This window comes from Aegilops tauschii, chromosome 3 (assembly GCF_002575655.3).
Source record: "Aegilops tauschii subsp. strangulata cultivar AL8/78 chromosome 3, Aet v6.0, whole genome shotgun sequence".
NCBI lineage: Eukaryota > Viridiplantae > Streptophyta > Magnoliopsida > Poales > Poaceae > Aegilops > Aegilops tauschii.
In genome coordinates this window covers 52,896,251-52,908,789 of record NC_053037.3, presented here as the reverse complement: position 1 = coordinate 52,908,789, position 12,539 = coordinate 52,896,251, and positions in this window count along the sequence as shown.

Here is a 12,539-nt window from a genome sequence, read left to right as displayed (position 1 = left end):
TTCAACTCGATGACGTCCCTCGAACTCCGATCCAGCCGAGCTTTGAGGGAGAGTTTCGTCAGCACGACGGCGTGGTGACGATGATGATGTTCTACCGACGCAGGGCTTCGCCTAAGCACCACTACGATATGACCGAGGTGGATTACGGTGGAGTGGGGCACCGCACACGGCTAAGAGATCCAAGGGATCAATTGTTGTTTCTATGGGGTGCCCCCCTCCTCTGTATATAAAGGGGGGGAGGAGGAGAGGGCCGACCAAGGGGGGCAATCCTACTCCAAGTAGGTTTTGCCCCCCTTTCCTATTCCAACTAGGAGAAGGGGGAAGGAGGAGGTGGAGAGAAGGAAGGAGAAGGGGGGCCGCCGCCCCCTTCCCTTTACCAATTCGGATTGGGGCAAGGGGGGCCGCGCGCGACCTCTTGGCCTCCCTCTCTCCTTTCCACTAAGGCCCATAAGGCCCAATAGCTTCCCGGGGGGGGGGGGGGGTCCGGTAAGCCCCGGTACTCCGATAACCCCCGGAACCATTCCGGTGTCTGAATATAGTCGTCCAATATATCAATCTTCATGTCTCGACCATTTCGAGACTCCTCGTCATGTCCCCAATCTCATCCGGGACTCCGAACTACCTTCGGTACATCAAATCACATAAACTCATAATATAACCGTCATCGAACTTTAAGCGTACGGACCCTACGGGTTCGAGAACTATGTAGACATGACCGAGACACGTCTCCGGTCAATAACCAATAGTGGAACCTGGATGCTCATATTGGCTCCCACATATTCTATGAAGATTTTTATCGGTCAAACTGCATAACAACATACGTTGTTCCCTTTGTCATCGGTATGTTAATTGCCCAAGATTCGATCGTCGGTATCTCAATACCTAGTTCAATCTCGTTACCGGCATGTCTCTTTACTCGTTCCGTAATACATCATCCCGCAACTAACTCATTAGTTGCAATGCTTGCAAGGCTTATAGTGATGTGCATTATCGAGTGGGCCCAGAGATACCTCTCCGACAATTGAAGTGACAAATCCTAATCTCGAAATACGCCGACCCAACAAGTACCTTCGGAGACACCTGTAGAGCACCTTTATAATCACCCAGTTACGTTGTGACGTTTGGTAGCACACAAAGTGTTCCTCCGGTAAACGGGAGTTGCATAATCTCATAGTCATAGGAACATGTATAAGTCATGAAGAAAGCAATAGCAACATACTAAAAGATCGAGTGCTAAGCTAACGGAATGGGTCAAGTCAATCACATCATTCTTCTAATGATGTGATCCCGTTAATCAAATGACAACTCTTTGTCCATGGCTAGGAAACATAACCATCTTTGATCAACGAGCTAGTCAAGTAGAGGCATACTAGTGACACTCTTTTTGTCTATGTATTCACACATGTATCAAGTTTCTGGTTAATACAATTCTAGCATGAATAATAAACATTTATCATGAAATAAGGAAATAAATAATAACATTATTATTACCTCTAGGGCATATTTCCTTCAGAAACAACCAGGAAATAATATTAATCTGTATCTGGGGCTACTTCAAGAGGAGTTAGACACGTTATGGAAAACACCGGCCAAGACATGGGACGCCGGCAAAGGCGAGTATTTCTACATGGGAGCCGCGCTGATCACGACGGTGCACGACTATCTCGGTTACGGATATGTCGCAGGCCAGGTGTGCCATGGATATTGGGGATGCATGCGGTGCATGGATGATATGATGTCTCAGCAGCTAACGTCAAGGAAAGATGGTGGGTCTGGGAAAATCGTGTACATGGGGCATCGAAGATGGCTCGATCCGGACGACCCATGGAAAAACCGTGGAGATCTATTCAATGGTCACGCTGAGCATCGAGGACCTCCACGTAAGCGGAGCGGCGCCGAAATCGATGAGCTGTTGAAAAACTGGGAACAGCACCCCGCGCCGGGAAAGACGATGAAAAAGGCGCCGGAGCCGCTGCTGAAGGTATGGAAGACGAGGTCAGTGTTCTGGGACTTGGAGTACTGGCACAAACTCGACACACCTCATTGCCTTGATCAAATGCATATCTGTAAGAATATCCTTGAGAGCTTGCTCGCGACACTGATGAATATGCCGGATAAGACCAAGGATGGGCCGAAGGCAAGAAAAGACTTGCAAGATTTGAATATCAGGGAAGATCTGCACATGCCGCCCTGTAAAAAGACAGACGAGACAGAGACGGAGACAGGGGTGCGGGAGAAGAAGGGCAAGAAAGTAAAGTAAGAGGATTATTGCCCCCTTTCTTGCTTCACCTTAAGTCAGGCTGAGATCGATCAATTCTTTAAGTGCCTTACCGGAGTCAAAGTTAGTTCTGGTTACTATGGCAAGATAAGCAGATATCTAGACACAGACAAGAAAAGGTTCAGCGGGATGAAGTTCCATGACTGTCATGTGATGATGACGCAGATGCTACCTATTGCCCTTAGAGGGATAATGGACAAGCACGTCTGTGACACGCTTATTGGTCTCTGCAACTTTTTTGACGTCATCTCTTGAAAGTCGATCAGTGTGAAGCAGCTCCGAAGGCTAAAGGAAGAGATCATTGTGATACTGAATGAGCTTGAGATGTACTTCCCGCCTGCGTTCTTTGACGTCATGGTGCATCTGTGTGTCCATATTGTGGACGACATAATAGACCTGGGGCCGTCATTCCTGCACAACATGATGCCGTTTGAGAGGATGAATGGGATCATCAAAAGATTCGTTCGTAACATGTCCCGTCCTGATGGAAGCATCGTCTAGGGCTATCTGACACAAGAGTGCATCTCTTTCTGCGAGAATTTTCTATATGGCGCAGACCAGCCACCTGGTGTTGGTGTTGGTTTGCCCGTTAACAAGCACGATGGGAGGCTCGAAGGAGAAGGTCACTCCAACGGTCGCAGGGAACTGCACATGGCATACTCAGATCGACGCAACGACTTTGACAGAGCAAACTTGGTAGTGCTACAACACCTAGACGAGGTAGATCCTTTCGTGGCACTACACAAAGAAATTATCGCAAAGAAGTATCGTGACCGGGGGGTATGCAGGACGGACGCCGAAGTTACTAGAGAGCACAACTCCACTTTCCTGCATTGGTTCAAAGAGCATATTATTGCTAATCCCCCAGAAGAGGGCTCTAAGGATGGATTGCTCATATACGCCTTAGCACATGGCCCCTCGCCCAACCTCTTCACCTATCAGGCATACGATATCAACAGATACACGTTCTACACGGAGGCCAAAGATATGGATAGTGATGATCAGAACTCAGGGGTGACGATGGAATGCATGACCGACAGCGACAACGGCGCAACTGAGAGATTTTACGGAAGGGTCGAGGAGATCTGGGAGCTTGACTACTCTGGACTGCACAACACGACGATGTTCCATGTCAGATGGGCTAAGAATGTTGAAAGAGAAAACCGATATTTCACTACCATGGCTATACCCGACGCCAAGAGCGCTACCGTGAACACTATCGCAAAAAATGAGCCATGGGTACACGCTAAGCACGTGACACAATGCTTCTTCATAACCGACCCGTGTAATCCCAGCCGTGTTGTCGTGAGGAGAGGCAAAAGGAATATCATTGGAATGGATGGAGTCGCCAACGAGGAAGACTACGACCAGTACGGCAACCCAATGAGGGAAGATGATGATGGTGATGAAGTATACGTCAAACGAAGAATCAATACTACATTACACTACTGCAGGTTGTTGCTAACGCGACACTATGATCAGAGACCCTTCGACGAAACTGTGTGCGATGACATAATCGCAAACGGTGGTGTAAAAACCGTCAAAAAAGGTGCAAAACGTTTGCGATGGAGGATGCATCAAACACAGTTCAGATGTTAGTTGCATGTGCGTTGTAGGGCATACGGTTCAGCTCAATTAACTGTTTGCGACAAGGAGGAACAAAAGAAATGGGCAGCCAGATGAAGGTGTGTGCGATGTACAGCATACGGTTCACTCGGATGAACTGTTTGTGATTAGGCAACACAAAAGAAACGGTCAGCCAAATCAAAGGTGTGTGCGATATACGGCATGTGGTTCACTCGGATGAACTGTTTGCATTGAGACATGAGAACAGAAACGGTTCAAATGAACAAGATGTGTGTGATACGAGGCAAACATGTCTATAATCGGAAATGTGTGCGAAGACCGATAGCAACACATACGATTACTGCTAACAAGCCGTGTGTGTTGTGAGCAAACGATTGCTGGTATACAATTGTGAGTGATTGATGAAAACATCACCGATGGGTACCATTGTTTAGTCCGTGTGCGATGTGATTTTCTTTGTCCGCACAACATCTACGCTCTGTCTACAGAGCATCAACATATATACTTAAAAAGACAGCACTGCATAACCAAATTAAGCATACAATTACACAAGTTACTACACACATAACATTTCCACACACCAAAGTAAGCAATTACATGCATACTAAAGTAGGAGAAATGAGGATCTAATCATCTACTTATTGTTGCGATGATGCTTGCCATTGCTCTGCTTCTGGCTGGATCCCTGACCGTTTTGGGGAAGGAGGCACTTCCTCATTTCAACGATCCGCATGTACATGTCGTAGCTCGTGTACGCCTCCTTGGCCGCGTACACGACGTGAGCTTTGTCGAGTTTCTCCATCCAGGCCGAGTGCCAGGCACGCTTGTCCTTGTTGCACGAATCCTTCGTGTCTCTGTAGTAGGGGTCGATGATGGCCTCGGCGAGGTGAACCAGTGAGTCCTTCTCATGCTCCTTGCTGCCCCAGATCTTGTATTGGCCCTGGATGTCGACAAGATTCTGGCAGGCGATGCCCGAATTCTCGAGCGCCTTTACATCGTTGGTGATGTCCACCGTAGCGAACATGTAGTGGGGGCTGTTGAAAAATCTGGTGAAACGCTCGCAAGGCCTTTTGGCCAGGCAGTAGTGGTAGACGAGGACGTGGTGGCGCACGCACATCTAGGCAACGGCGACCTTGGGACGAGACCCGGCACGAGCGCGGTTGTACTCGAGGTCAAACCCGACCACCTTGTACTTCTCCGTGGCAAGCAACAGCTCCATGATGTGGATGGAGTGCTCCACCCAGACTGGGTCGTTGGTGTACACCACCGAGAGGTCCATGAACCTTCTGTGGGTGTCCACCACGGCACGCATGGTGAACTGCTGCTCGTCATCGGCAGCCGCTCGGAGCGCCATTGGAGCTGCGCAGGATACCCTCTAAGAATTTCTCGTGCTGGGTGTGCTTCTTGCAATGGTGGGCGCGATCGAAAGGTTGAAGAGACACAAGGGTTAAATGGCCGCTGTAATAAATGGGGGCCGGCCGGCCTGTAATCGTCACGTCTTGTCCCGGCGTTCATAGCGGAGGATTCCAGTGCACACTTGACAACACCGCACCGCACGCGTGGGCTCGAAGAGGCGCCAAATGTATCGTTGGTGAGCCTGTTCCCGCGCTACCGCGCTTTTTACCGCGCAAGCTTCCCGCCCGGCTAGTTTGGCCACGCGTCGGCTAGAAGAGGGACAAATTGTGGGCGTTTATTGGCAAAAAGCTTTGTAAAAACGAAGTGTGTGGAATGACTTCGATCATAAGTTTACCCGTGGGTGATGAGGTCAAAGTTACACAGAAGGGTGATGATGGACACTCGAGTGTGATAATTAATTCTACGCTCTACAGTGCACACTGTGGAAGAAACCAAATGTGTGCAATAATGTCGAAGATCGCAGTCGAGTTAGCTACACAGATCGTGTGCTGTGAAATCGACAAGGTAAATTGATCCGAGAATGGTTAATAAAATCTAAGACCATTGCATATTAAGGTCAAAATAGTGCTAGCAATATACGAGTCTCATACGATGCCATTTCAACGATTGTACCACAAAAGCTCGAAATGTTACAAGGTTCAAATTCCAAAGTTATATGGCTCAAATTCAAAGATTACAAGGTTCAAACTGATATTAGAAATGAAATTCAGCTCATCAGCTACAAACGCTCGCGCTAATCCGCTGAACATGGATATCAGAGAGGTTCAAACTAATATCACCGCTTCTAAGTCTGGTTTCGAAACCTCGCAATTTTTGCAAAGGGGTCAGCCACTGAGAAGTCATGTAGGATTGACACGATGACTTCCGATTACTCTGTCATCTGAAGTTCCAAAATGAAATTTAGCATTTTTGGAGCCTACTCCATTCTGCCGCAGGCGCCGGCGCTGATCAATAAACCATTCATTTTTGCAAAATAAATGTAGGGCAAACCTCATTTCCTTCAGCACCCTTGCTCTGAGAACAAAGAACCCGGCGAATATAATCTCCGGTAAGGTCCCTCGGTAGGAGTTCAAAGTAATTTCTGGGAGATGCAGATCTAGGCATTTGACGTGATTGTTATATTGTATCACATTATCCACCAATGGGCCTAATCTTATCTGCAAAAGAAGAAAACGTGTTAGTGCCTACATGCAGCTTTGAACATTACTACAGGCCTATCTGGTTTGCAGGATTTCTAAAATGCACTAACATGCCATCTTCGATCTGACATGATTAACATGGGCATTTGATTACATTCTAGAAAAATGTAGCCTTCTTCACAAGAGGTTGGGGTGGATGAAAAGTTCCCTAAGAAAACTAGTACAGATGAATCCAAAGGAGAAATGCTTATTGATTGTAACCATATGGATCAAGCAACCAATATGGGGGGTCATGTATGTACTGAAATCCTCCAAAAGAACCTTCAGAAATCGTAGTACATTGTCATTGTAAACTTGGAAAAAGGTGTCACAAATGGAACTCCCTTATGGTTAACATTTAACAGGAAAGGAACATCACCTCGATATATAGCTTCTCCAGGCACGGAAGGAATCTCAGGAGACTGACAACTTGCTCCAGGTTGGGGCCGATAGATTCTAGTGCCAAGACCTTCACTGTGTGCAGTTTTGGGGTCAAGCTTGTTGGAATCATTTTCTGAATGACAAACGAACAAACATCTTCAAAATTAGAAATAATGTTAATTTTGTAGAAGGAGAGGTAGAAGGCGGTTGTTGTACCTGAACGGGTGTGGATCTAATAACAAGTTCGGAGTATTTGTGAGACGAGTAGCCCACCACTGTCAATTTCGGCGCAGAAATGACATTGATTCTTGTTGGACCTTCTTGATCAACTACAAGTAATCTCTCAAGTGCAGGTGTGTCCTCAATGACCATACCGTGCTACACATCTTGTGATGTCTTCCTGCCCCACCAGCAACACACATAAATAGTCCGGAGAGTCATGGAGGTGGTGTGGAAGGCACTCAACCCATTGATCGCCTGAAGACGAAGGTACTCGAGTGCAGTACAGCCACGGAGCAGGCGCTCCATGTCATCGTTTGAGAGGAAGACGACGACGAGCTCGAGGTGCTTCAGTCGTGGTAAAATAAGAGCGGGCGCGTCATTAAGGGGGGAAATGGCAGTTCCTGAACTTGGCGACGCGCAGCGTGGGCGCGAGGTGGAGTGCGGACGTTGGCAGCGACCGCATGTGCCCATCATCAAAAGTGAGCTCCTCGAGCTGATCTAGGGCGGGGGTCGGGACCAGTCGTCAAGCTTGGCTCGGTCCTTGCCGTTGGAACGGAACTTGCCCATTCTAAGGCCTTTGGTTGGGCCAAGGTGACTGCCGAGGATCTTGGAGAACGCATCCAAGCTTTTGCGATAGCCATGGCAGAGCTCGTGGGTGTCGATGAGGTCGATAGGGCTGGAGTTCCATAGGGGGCGCCACCGCCGGGAAAGGACGGTTGTCCGCGCCCATATTTGATTGGGAGGAGGGAGATGATGACTCTCAACATATCATCGGAGAGGCTGCTGATGAAGTCTAGGCCTACTGGAGTCGCTTGCGGTTCTAGCTTGCCCCGCCTCCGCTTGTTGGTAGCCCTGTTCTCCACCTCCGGAGTCTCCTTGTCAGCGGCGCTTTCTGATAGAAATGGGAGTACAGGGAATATTTAGTTAAAACAGGGCAATAGAAAAGTGTATTGGTAACTAGAAGTTATTAGGTAGGAATATAGCAAGAAAAGCGAATAGCAATTGGTTGCTTAAATACTACACAATTCATTTGACATTGCTGGGTAAGTCAACATGCAGATAGTTGAAAAGAAAACTTACTTCGAACAAAGTCTGGACAGATGATTTTGTCGGGGAAGTTAGCATATATCTCATGACCTGGCCCTTTTATGTGTAGTGCAATTTTAGTGCCAGCTTTCAGTACATAAAACTTTGCAATTTCTTTCCAAAAGACAGTGCCAAAATAGGAGTCACCACGTTCATCAAGTCTTACAGTAGCAACGATTGTAAATCCATGGTTTGTGTGCAGTATGACATCTGTGGAGCCTTGATCTATGTAAAGGGAAAAATTGTGCACTACATAATCTATTGCATAGCAAGGGATGTTCTGCAGAAAATTGTAGGATTGTTAAAGAAAATATGGTAACATGCAAATATGGGCCCAAATTGAAAGAACTGTACAACAGTTGAAATCGAAGGACAAAAATCTATAATTAAACAGATAGGGTAAACATGATGTCATGGAAATATGAGAGTAATCAAAAGAATAATACATCATTAATTTGCCTAATATAGAAAGAAGAGGGGAAAATCCCCTTTGACGTATATGGTGCATGTGGCACCTTTTATCCAAATGTAGCAATATTTAGAATATGTTCAGGAAAGTAGGCCATGTTGGCGAACACAGTAATTTCAAAAATTTCCTACGCGCACGCAAGATCCATCTAGGTGATGCATAGCAACGAGAGGGGAGAGTGTTGTCTATGTACCCTCGTAGACCGAAAGCGGAAGCGTTATGACATTTGATGTAGTCGTACGTCTTCACGATCCGACCGATCCTAGCACCGACGGTACGACACCTCCGCGATCTGCACACGTTCAGCTCGGTGACGTCCCACGAACTCTAGATCCAGATGAGGTCGAGGGAGAGTTTCATCAGCACGACGGCGTGATGAAGTTATCGATGCAGGGCTTCACCTAAGCACTACAACGATATGACCGGGGTGGAAATCTGTGGAGGGGGGCACCGCACACGACTAGACAATCAACTTGTGTGTCTATGGGGTGCCCTCCTCCCCCGTATATAAAGGAGGGTAGGAGGAGGAGGGCCGGCCACAAGGGGTACGCCCAAAGGGGGGATTCCTACTCCTAGTAGGAGTAGGTTTGCCCCTTTCATAGTCCAAGTAGGAGAAGAAGGAAGGAGAGGGAGAAGGAGAAGGAAAGGTGGTGGCGCCCCCTTCCCAAGACCAATTGGGCCTCCTCCCTTGTGGGGGGCACACCAGCCCCTTGTGGGCTGGTGTGCTTCCCTCTTATGGCCCATAAGGCCCATAACTTCTCCCGGGGGGTTCCGGTAACCTCCCGGTACTCCGGAAAAATGCCCGAACCACTCGGAACCATTCCGATGTCCAAATGCAACCTTCCAATATATGAATCTTTACCTCTCGACCATTTCGAGACTCCTCGTCATTTCCGTGATCTCATCCGGGACTCCGAACAAACTTCGGTTCATCAAATCACATAACTCATAATACAAATCGTCATCGAACGTTAAGCGTGCGGACCCTACGGGTTCGAGAACTATGTAGACATGACCGAGACACATCTCCGGTCAATAACCAATAGCGGAACCTGGATGCTCATATTGGCTCCTACATATTCTACGAAGATCTTTATCGATCAAACCGCATAACAACATACGTTGTTCCCTTTGTCATCGGTATGTTACTTGCCCGAGATTCGATCGTCGGTATCATCATACCTAGTTCAATCTCGTTACCGGCAAGTCTCTTTACTCGTTCCGTAATGCATCATCCCATAACTAACTCATTAGTCACATTGCTTGCAAGGCTTATAGTGATGTGCATTACCGAGAGGGCCCAGAGATACCTCTCCGACAATCGGAGTGACAAATCCTAATCTCGATCTATGCCAACTCAACAAACACCATCGGAGACACCTGTAGAGCATCTTTATAATCACCCAGTTACGTTGTGACGTTTGATAGCACACAAGGTGTTCCTCCGGTATTCGGGAGTTGCATAATCTCATAGTCATAGGAACATGTATAAGTCATGAAGAAAGCAATAGCAATAAACTAAACGATCATAGTGCTAAGCTAACGGATGGGTCTTGTCCATCACATCATTCTCCAATTATGTGATCCCGTTCATCAAATGACAAGACATGTCTATGGCTAGGAAACTTAACCATCTTTAATTAACGAGCTAGTCAAGTAGAGGCATACTAGGGACACTCTGTTTTGTCTATGTATTCACACATGTATCAAGTTTCCGGTTTAATACAATTTTAGCATGAATAATAAATATTTATTATGATATAAGGAAATAAAATAATAACTTTATGATTGCCTCTAGGGCATATTTCCTTCAGTCTCCCACTTGCACTAGAGTCAATAATCTAGTTCACATCGCCATGTGATTTAACACCAATAGTTTACATCACCATGTGATTAACACCCATAGTTCACATCGCCATGTGACCAACATTCAAAGGGTTTACTAGAGTCAATAATCTAGTTCGCATCGCCATGTGATTAACACCCAAAGAGTACTAAGGTGTGATCATGTTTTGCTTGTGAGAGAAGTTTAGTCGATGGGTCTGCCACATTTAGATCCGTATGTATTTTACAAATTTCTATGTCTACAATGCTCTGCACAGAGCTACTCTAGCTAATTGCTCCCACTTTCAATATGTATTTAGATTGAGACTCAGAGTCATCTGGATTAGTGTCAAAGCTTGCATCGACGTAACTCTTTACGACGAACTCTTTTATCACCTCCATAACTAAGAAATATTTCCTTAGTCCTCTAAGGATAATTTTGACCGTTGTCCAGTGATCTACTCCTAGATCACTATTGTACTCCCTTGCCAAAATAATGCTAAGGTATACAATAGGTATGGTACACAGCATAGCATACTTTATAGAACCTATGACTGAGGCATAAGGAATGACTTTTCATTCTCTTTCTATTTTCTGCCGTGGTCGGGTTTTGAGTCTTTACTCAACTTCAAACCTTGTAACATAGGCAAGAACTCCTTCTTTGACTGTCCCATTTTGAACCACTTCAAAATCTTTTCAAGGTATGTACTCATTGAAAAATCTTATCAAGTGTCTTGATCTATCTCTATAGATCTTAATGCTCAATGTGTAAGCAACTTCACCGAGGTCTTTCTTCGAAAAACTCCTTTCAAACACTCCTTTATGCTTTCCATAAAATTCTACATTATTTCTGATCAACAATATGTCATCCACATATACTTATCAGAAATGCTGTAGTGCTCCCACTCACTTTCTTGTAAATACAGGCTTCACCGCAAGTCTGTATAAAACTATATGCTTTGATCAACTTATCAAAGCATATATTACAACTCCGAGATGCTTGCACCAGTCCATAGATGGATTGCTGGAGCTTGCACATTTTGTTAGCACCTTTAGGATTGACAAAACCTTCTGGTTGTATCATATACAACTCTTCTTTAATAAATCCATTATGGAATGTAGTTTTGATATCCATTTGTCAGATTTCATAAAATGTGGCAATTGCTAACATGATTCGGACAGACTTAAGCATCGCTACGAGTGAGAAAATCTCATTGTAGTCAACACCTTGAACTTGTCGAAAACCTTTTGCGACAATTCAAGCTTTTGTAGATAGTTACACTACTATCAGCGTCCGTCTTCCTCTTGAAGATCCAATTATTCTCAATGGCTTGATGATCATCGAGCAAGTCAACCAAAGTCCATACTTTGTTCTCATACATGGATCGCATCTCAGATTTCATGGCCTCAAGCCATTTTGCGGAATCTGGGCTCATCATCGCTTCCTCATAGTTCATAGGTTCGTCATGGTCTAGTAACATGACTTCCAGAACAGGATTACCATACCACTCTGGTGCGGAACATGCTCTGGTTGACCTATGAGGTTCGGTGTAACTTGATCCGAAGTTTCATGATCATTATCATTAGCTTCCTCACTAGTTGGTGTATGCATCACTGGAACTGATTTCTGCGATGATCTACTTTCCAATTCGTGAGAAGGTACAATTACCTCATCAAGTTCTACTTTCCTCCCACTCACTTCTTTCGAGAGAAACTCCTTCTCTAGAAAGGATCCATTCCTAGCAACGAATATCTTGCCTTCGGATCTGTGATAGAAGGTGTACCTAATAGTTTCTTTTGGGTATCCTATGAAGATGCACTTCTCCGATTTGGGTTCGAGCTTACCATTTTGTAACCTTTTCACATAAGCATCACAACCCCAAACTTTAAGAAACGACAGCTTAGGTTTCTTGCTAAACCATAGTTCATACAGTGTCGTCTCAACGGATTTAGATGGTGCCCTATTTAACGTGAATGCAGCTGTCCCTAATGCATAACCCCAAAACTATAGTGGTAAATTGGTAAGAGACCTCATAGATTGCACCATATCTAATAAAGTACGGTTATGACGTTCGAACACACCATTACACTATGGTGT